This window comes from Chamaea fasciata, unplaced genomic scaffold (genome assembly GCF_029207755.1).
Source record: "Chamaea fasciata isolate MVZ Bird 193981 ecotype frontalis unplaced genomic scaffold, bChaFas1.0.hap1 SCAF_5, whole genome shotgun sequence".
Classification (NCBI taxonomy): domain Eukaryota; kingdom Metazoa; phylum Chordata; class Aves; order Passeriformes; family Sylviidae; genus Chamaea; species Chamaea fasciata.
This window is the reverse complement of record NW_027094090.1, coordinates 46,099,059-46,107,995: the sequence shown is the minus strand read 5'-3', so window position 1 is coordinate 46,107,995 and position 8,937 is coordinate 46,099,059. Positions and strand designations below refer to the sequence as shown.

The window sequence follows — 8,937 nt, the reverse complement described above, 5'->3', positions numbered from 1 at the left end:
CTCATTGGGAAGAGGTCCATTTCCAGGCCATTTTTATAGCAAAATCATAGACACACTCAAGTGTAGGTTTTTAATTGGGTTATTGGCTTGACTTTTTTTTTTTTTTTTTTTTTTTTTTTTTTTTTTTTTTAAGGAAATGTCACTGTTCTATTTTTCATGAGAATTGCACCACAGAGACCAAAGTATATGGGCTTCACCACTGTGCCTTCATTTGTAAGTTGTTCTGTGGCTCAGTATATGACTGTTCTTTACTATGTTGGCTTATGCAGCTTTTTCCTTTTCAATTTTCTTAGCATTACTTCCTACTGTACAGCTTAAGACGAAAAATAAAGAATAAAATGACAATAAAGGCTCCCAGGGAAAAACAAAAGGGAGGAAACATGAAAAGGACTTGAGAAGAAAAGGGTATAAAAGCACAAAGTACAAAGGAACTTAGAGTTGAAAAGATTATAGAATTAAGGGGGGAAATGTGCTAATGTAATCTTAAAAAAAATGGGAAATAATTCAGATGAAAAGCCATCAAAAGGAAGATAAAAAGGAGGAACATTTAAAAAAAAGGAGATATTTTTAGACAGCCTGTTTAACCTGAGGGGACTACCTTCAGGAAAGCCAGATGTAGTTAACTGAAATTATTATCCTAATAAAATGTGTAACAGAAGAGAGAGCAGCATCATAAAAACAGTTTAAATCGAGAAAACAAAATGATCTTCTCCTTCCTTGTTGGTAATGCCTTTGCTTTGAGCTCAACTCTTGTAAAGCATACTGGTATTCCCAGCTTGTTAGTTCTCTGCCAAAACAATGCCTGTGCAGCTCATACGTATTTGTCTACATGAAAAATTCACTTTTCCTACCTATAAAACATGGATATTATTTCTGGACCTATTTCTCCCTGGGGAGAACAGGTGTATTAAGGGCCAATGGGGATCAGTCCTCAAGTCCTTTGCATGTGGAGAGAGTGATGGGGATGCAGCCCTGCAGAGTGAGAGCAGTGTCCCCAGCCCTGCCTGCCCACTGCCCATTCCCCAGGCTCATCTCAACAGGTGCCTTTATTTATGTGATGCTCTTAGCAGGGTTAAAATGAAGTGGGCACTCTGAGGGCAGAAAGGGACAATCAGTTCTGCTTAGTAAAACACAGTTATTAATTTTCTACATTATCTTCTTTCATTACAGTGCTATATTTAAAGCTAAGAAGTCTTTTTTTTTCTTTGTTTTTAGCCCCTATTGACAGAAATGTCTGCATTTCCTGAAATACTGGATTTTTGCTAGAAATCATTACCTTTCTTAATTTCAGAAAAGAGCTGTAAAAAAAGCGTAACACCTCTGTTTAAATGATATAAATATAAAAAAGTAAGAAAGTGAGTAGTTTTATTAGTTAAATCTCCACTTCCCATTTTTTTTACTGGGGCCATACTATAAAGCAGTTGGAAGGGCAGTTAGATAAATTAACGAAAGAAACATTCACTAAGGACTTTTAACTACAAAGGTGCAGACTCAGTTTTTGGCTTTGGGACCCAATAAGATAAGTCACTAAGGCTTCTGAAAACTGAAATATCACATGGTTCTTGCCTTGATCTGATCTTGCTTTAGACCAGAGGGGGATGGCTTAGATGCACCGTTGCATGCAGCCTGGCATTTTAATGTTGTTAAACCAGAAGACAAAGAACCAAAAATACCTTTTTAAAAGTATTTGTCATGGGGATTTAATTTGCATGCATTGCATCAGCAGACACAGGTTGTCGATGCTAAACACATCATTAAGGGAGTATGAAGTCCATGTTTTGCACTGCCACACAGAGCTCTGTCTAGGTTAGAGAAGATCATCAGTGGAGTGACTTCTCATTGGGTCTGAACACGTGCAGGGAAAGGCATTGACAAGGAAGGTAGAAGGACGCAGAAATATTCAGAAGTGGTGAGTGCAGTTCCCAGACAAGCTGGGCAGCTGCTTCTGATGTTCATGAAAACTTTCATGCCATGGATTACACACAGCCAAATCCTATCAGTGATCACCCCAGACCTAATCATTGCTGCTGTGACGATAAGGCAGGGGGAGAAAGGCTGAAATCAGGGGAACCTAGACAGCACAGGAATTAAAGGTTAAAAATAGACCACTATCAAGCTGTATTTGACAGTTCCTACATGCAAAACCCCTGGTAGTTTAGAGCACTCAGGAGCAGGTATAAAACCTCATTTCTACCCTTGGTCTGATGTTGAAGTTGGGTTACATGTCTGAACAAACCCAAGCCAAAAAGTCCTGGGAATGAAATTGCTGTCATCTAGAGAAGGACCCAACACCTCTGTCATGTGTGGCATCATGCAACCAAGATGCAGTGAAGATGAATCCTAGAGAAGCAGTGAAGATGAATCCTACAATCACGCTCTGACTACCTTATGGGCTGATGAGTGTTTGAGTAAGATCACTTATCAAATCCACTAGAGAAAAATGAGAGGAATAGAAAAATACTCTGCTGAAGAAACTCATCGCTGATCACACGTGGATCTTTGGTGAACTATTTAGCAATATGCAGGTGGGATTGAATGGCATGCAGCAGGCAATTTCTCCCAGAAGGGGGTGTTTTGGGAGCAGACAGTAGAGGACGACAGAGGGAAAGCAATCAGAAGGTATTGGCTGGTTTACCAGTTCAGGACCCCAAGCCTGGGATTCCTCCTGAGCATGTGAATCTAGTAAGGGAGGACTGTGGCTCCCTGAGTTAAAAAAAATAGTTCTGTCTATTGGCATCAGTATAATGATTCTGTGGAAATGAAAATACATGAAGCATTTCCCAAATGGTCATGCATATGGTTATGCTTGACTTCAAAGCTGAGTGCATTTCTCTGACCTCTCTCCCCGCACTTTCCCTTTTTCCAAGGGAAGAAATTCTCCGATTCTTTGGCACCTTTCTTTATGTTCCCAATGTTAACACTATTCTTCTTTAGCAAAATATTCTCTTTTCTTTAAGAAGTCTGAAAGCAAACTCCCAAGTGAAGAATGGTGTCAATATTCCCCTCCACAACTTCCTTGTCTTTAAACAGTAAAATTGTTGACACATGGCTCAGAATATGAATATTTGATCAAAATGAAGCTTCAGTGATTCCAGAAATTTCACGTCCCCAAGCATCTTTTTGGCAGATGGCCAGTAATCATCTACATTTTTTTCCATTTGGATCCACCTTGTTTCAGGTTTAATGCCCTTAGAATAGAACAACCATTATGGAAATTAGTTAGCAGCTGCTGTACATCAATGTTTAGAAAATTAATATTACCCACATTACACAGCACAGAAGCTGAATTTTAATGAAGCATGGAAACTATAAGCAAATTGGCCTTTCACCTCATCAGAGAAATAGTCAAACACTACTTTTTTCTGAGAAAACTTATAATTTTCACCAGAATTCTCTGGACATGATAACAGAAATCCAGTATTTTCATCATAACTAAAGGAATTAAATGCTTCAGCAGATTAAAGACGACAATAGAATCTAAACTATTACATCTTCCTACTTCTAAGCTTTAGAAATATTGTCTCTTAGTCGTATGACAGTGGAAATTACAATGCTTTATAATAACAGCGCTAACACATGAAGAGAAATGATCAGGTATATGCTGGGAAGAAAACTGATCTAAGCAGTCAGTTGAGCTTTGAGGTTTCCTCAGGCTTAGGAGCCATTACCAGCCCATACCAAGAAGGCAGCAGCATCAGTCCCCCACTGACTTTTTGGTATCTGGCTTCTTTGCTTTGCAGCTTTTCATCACCATTTCCTTCTTTTTACTGAACTCTCAAAAATGTTCAATTCTAACCTCTGTAATTTAAATCATGTATCTTCTTTTATATTCTAAGACAGTTATAACTAGATCACAGGAAAAACAGAAGGGGTGAATTTATTATCCTCAAGCAATGTATCATGGACATTTTAATTTCAGCTAGAAGCATTTGGTTAATGCATTTTTCTCTCCTTTAAAAAAAATTACAAAACTGACTTAGAAAAACTTGCAAGGTGTCTTTCTGCAAAGACTTTCTAAAAATAATTTTATAGCCTTTTAAAAACAACATCCTAGCATGTGTTTCTGTGTATGTGCTTGTGTAGTGTTGGGCATTTTGTGAACAAGCATCAAGACTTCCAGTATGAATTTACCTTGAGGGTACATTCATTCTATAAATGGCAGCAAGTACAAGAAAGTCTTTTGATGGAAAATTACGCAGTTTCTAGCAGAACTATTTTACTGAAGTACAAACTTAGAGGAACAGGTCTGAATGCTGTAGTAGCCAAATTTAGGTTTTACTCACATTTAGTTGGTGATAAAAAAGGCTTGAAACTCTCAAAAGTTAATAAACGTGAAATAAAAAAAGGCATCAGGAAGAAATTACAAGGCTGAAATAACTGTACTCTAAGCTTACTCACCTGGCTGCAGCAGGAATTCTTGGTGTGCAGGGATTGAAATTAACAGAACTTTGGAGAAATAAGAAAGTCTGCTTATCATTTCCCTCAGACACAATACTGATTAGAAGACTGCAGCAGAACCATAAAGTGCTATAAAATTACTTAAAGGTCATTGTATGTTGTAATAAACTGTAACCTAATTTATTTTTTTTTAATGCTGACATGAATCTGCTGAACCTAAAAAAGCAGGGAACTTTCTCAATTAATGTCAAAATGTTCCATTTTATTTTATAGGTTGTTTTACCCATTCTAAGTTGAAAAGATGCTTTATTATGGCATAATTTTATGAGCCCAAAGAGACATTTTGACATTTAGCATAATCTTCCAGATAATCAGTAGACAAATGGTTACAAAAGGTGTACTGAAACAAAATGTAAGAAAGATTATATTATAAATAGGAGTGGTGAATAAAGTATTATTTTTCCCCACTTCCAGTATGGGGGCTGTATTTTCCCTCACTTTCTCTATACTCTTCAGCACTGCCTTTGAAATAAAAGGCAAGAAACTTGCAAGAGAGACCTTTTAAAAGCAATAAAAATCCTTCTTCAGCCTTCATTTTTGTGTCGTTATTTCACCTGTAACCATTTGATGACAGTCTAGTGCAGAGGTATTATGGATTTAAACTGCAATTTATGGGCAGTCTGCTCCTTGCTGGGGCACTGCGGGTGAAGAGACAAGACATAAAAGGTTGAATAGTCTCATTTAAAGAGCCTCTTTCTCGTGGTTCTCTCTGTGACTGGGCACTCAAGCACCCCAATTCACACCTCCACCACGCAAAGACGGGAGGATGCTGGCAAGCCCCTCTTCTCCCACTGGCCTTTGTTCCCTGCCTCTCTGCTGCTTCCCCACTCAGCTATAATCCATTACCGCGGCTCATGGGCAGAGGTGCAGAGCAGAGGTGACTGACATACTCTGCTGGGGCTCTTTCAAGGACGTGGCCACATGGTGCTCCCCTGCCAGCCCCTTCCCTGGCTCCCAGCTATGGCTGCCAGGGTGCTAGCCATATGCCCTGCACATCTCTGGAGCTAATTAAAAGTTTTAATTTACTTTTGAGCCACCCTTAGGTCCCCAGTTTACTTTATGTGTCTTCAGAAGGACATTTCTCATTTTCCTGTGCCCACTAGAGGCGTAAAAGCTGGAAGTGACACTGGGAAGATGCTTTCTTCTGGAGGTAGAGGTTGGATGAGTAGAGGGAAGGCAGTGGCAGTGGTCTGGAAAGATCCCCAGGAATCAGGGCTAAGCCCAGATGGGTTTCACTGTCCTTTGATCTTCATCTCTCCTCACTGGCAAGGAAATAGGAAGTTGTACTTCATTAAGTATTAATCACTAAATGCTGACACCGTGTCAGGGATTTCTCTGTTTTAACAGCAGCTGTTTCCAGGGATCCAGTAGCAGCTCACAATTGCCTAAGACCAAACAGTGGCTCCTGTCTGCCAATGGAATTCAAATGTTTTAAAGCCCAGGATGTGTGTGTGGGAGCCAGCAGTCCAGAAGGGTGAGGGGAGAGGTGTAAGGAAAGGCCATTGCCAGTTCTGCCCAGGGGACCATGAACATCTGTTCAGTGCCAGAGGTGCCCTGTGTCATGTCTGGGGTTGGGAAGAGCTGGGGTAGAGCAAGCCACGGAGGGCTGGACATTCAGGGGGACACAGCAAACACAAAATTCAATCTCTACGCATCTGACATGTTGTCTGGGATCCCCAAATAAACTGTATTGAGCAGTGTTAGAAAAGGGACCAAGACCTACAGTGTGCATGGTGAATAGCCAAGGACAACCACTGAGAAAGTCCACCATCGGGGAGAAGGTGTGGAGCTCACAACCAGAAAAATGCCATTCTTTTCTTGCACTAAGAAGGAACAAGTGGAGAAAGTACCATCCCACTTCTGCACTCACTTTGGAGATCTGGAGCTCAAGTCAGTCAAGCAGGGGAAAATGCCCCCACCAGTCTCAGCCCCACAGGAAGGGTGTTTGACTGCTGGGGGGTCAGAGAGGGATGTGATAGATCTCCATCATCTGCCCCTCCAGGTACATTATTCAGGGTTTGGCATGGTGAGAGCATCCGGTCCCTGCACGCTTGTCAAACTGCCAGCAGCAATTTTCTCTGGGAATTTAAACACTGCCAAATGATACAGAGGACAGTGAAACCCTCATTTTGGACGAATAAACTTTCTGGTGTGTGAATTACCTTTGGTTTCCCCATAAACCTCAGTTATTTTCTGCTCTGGTGGTGCTTACTGGAAAGGCATGAGAATGCGCTGATGGAACAAAAGGAGGGGAGGAAAAGAAAGAGAGAAAAGAGGAAAAAAGAGGAAGGCATGGGTGTTGCACAGTGAAAGACAAATGTTAGAAGAGAGGGCATATAATTAAGGTATAAGGCTGGAATCCCCATTGATCCACTGAGCCTCACAAGCTGCTTTCTCACCGGGTGTTAAATCACCTGATCCCTTCCTCAGCACACCTTGTAATGCAGACCCAGCCGGTTTTCATCCTGAATGATACACTTGCAAAGTCTCCAGTAGTCCTCATTAGCAGGGAGCTGCTAGCATGTGCAGACGTGTTGCATTGAACTTGTGTTTCGCAGGCACATTTTTAATGTCCTTGCTATGACTTCAGCTTCAATTTCAAAAGATTATATCAACTCCAGGTGACCACAACTTTCTGTCTGCCCCAAGGGAGAGGACAGCAGTCACAGGTCAGACAGGGCATGGGGAATTTCTGCTTCTCTGTGTTAATAAGAAGGCAGCATCTGAAGTACCACTTTTGTAAAGAACCCCGCTTTCAGTTTTCCTCCAGCCCTAATGCTGAACTGATCAATACTAAATCTAAATTATAACAATGGCCCCTGTGATGCTTGCAAATGTTATGTCAACATGTCTTAATAGCTTTGGCTTCCTGAGCAGCCTTATTAGCTGAAATCTTCTCTGCTTCTCTTACTCTCTTAACCACTTCCACCTATGGAGCCCCATCACTAACAATAGTGACCACTTCTTCCATCCTTCTTGCTCTCTTCTGCCAGTGGTGGCTTCTGTGCTGTTGGTTCCTGTCATGTGAGAGCTCTCCGACAAGGACATGCAAGAAAAAGAGAAGAAAAGGGAAGAAAACAAAATTAATTCCCCTGCCTATTCTCCCCCTCCCTGCAACTGATGAACCAAAGAAGGAAATAATTGCTACTCTCTTTTAATAACACCACGTTTACAGAAATTTCCATAAAGATGATTTGGAAAGGAATGCATGGATTTCTTCTCTGTGGGGTGTCAAAAATGGTTTGCATTGTTCTGTAATGTAATGTTATTAGTGCTCCATCTAATTTATATTTGCATTTCCCTGTCTCCAGGGCAAATTTTTACAACTCACTTGCAAAGTACTAAATGAAGAAGTACTGCAGTGCTAAAGAACATTTCCTAGCAAACTTTCAAGCCATTCATTAGTTGCCAAGGGGCCAAACCTGAAAGGTGTTGAAGGACTCCAAAGAAACTCTGAGTTTTCTCCATCCTCATGTGGAGTGCAGAGCACACAGCACTGCAGAAGTATTTGATCATTATGGGTGTAACATGGAAAGTGGAAATAAGCAGACTTTGTGTCTGTAGCCTGAATTTGCTGCAAGTGGGAAGGGTTGCCTCCCCACTTACCACTGGAAAGGAAGTTGAAAATGGAACAGAGGGAGGTGAAAGAGGAGTGAGAGCTGGAAAATCACCATTTTTCTGAGGTGTCCCACTTCCAGGGCATGTGTCACATCCACATGTATGGAGGAATAGTTTAGGCAAACAAGCTTTCCTTAATTGAATACTAACAAACTCTAAACTATACAAATACTAATTGTAGCAGAGTTTCTCCTGACAGTTACTGTGTAGGCACAGTGTCTCTATCCCAGTGGAACAATACAGGGAAGATAGGGAATAATACTAATGTTAATAATGAATTATTCTGAAGTAGCTGTAAACTCACCTTTATGTGCACTGGGAAACAGATTCCAAGAGATGTAAATGTCTTGCTCAAAAGTCAGATGGGAAGTGAGTGGCAGTGGGGACATGAATCCCATGGATCTGTGACATTCTTTATGCTCAAACAATTTTCTGCTTTTCAGATATCATCTATATCAAAAGTATAAATATCTGTACATAAAAACCCCTGCATAAATTAAACACCACCAAGTGAATTCTTAATTTTGAGACTAATACCAGGTGTATGCTATTTCAAGAATGTGCCCAGCAGCTTAGGTCAAGCTAATTTGGGTATAACAATAAAAGCTGCAGACACGCCTGAATAGTCACCAAGGGACAATGGTTACTTTCTTCTTCCAGAAAAGAGCTCAGGCTTCACAGCCTGTGGAAGAAAGAAATGTACTAAAAATCACCAGGGCTGGGAGAGAAAGAAACATAATGTGAGGTTTCTGCTGTAAATACATGATCAAAAGGCAAGAAAAGAAGAAAGCAGCAGCTTCCTAACCTTTCTGGGCAGCAGAAAATCGTGATGATTTCTGTGCCTGTGATGCCAAGGTGGCT

At 40.8% G+C, this 8,937-nt stretch overlaps 1 long non-coding RNA gene across 1 annotated transcript; it reads left to right on the top strand.

Moving 5' to 3' along the window:
* Positions 1-6,958: 6,958 nt before the first annotated feature.
* LOC136290228 (uncharacterized) lies at positions 6,959-7,819 on the top strand. Its single transcript, XR_010721054.1, has 2 exons — positions 6,959-7,127; positions 7,452-7,819. It is a non-coding gene; the product is annotated as an uncharacterized lncRNA (long non-coding RNA).
* Positions 7,820-8,937: the final 1,118 nt, after the last annotated feature.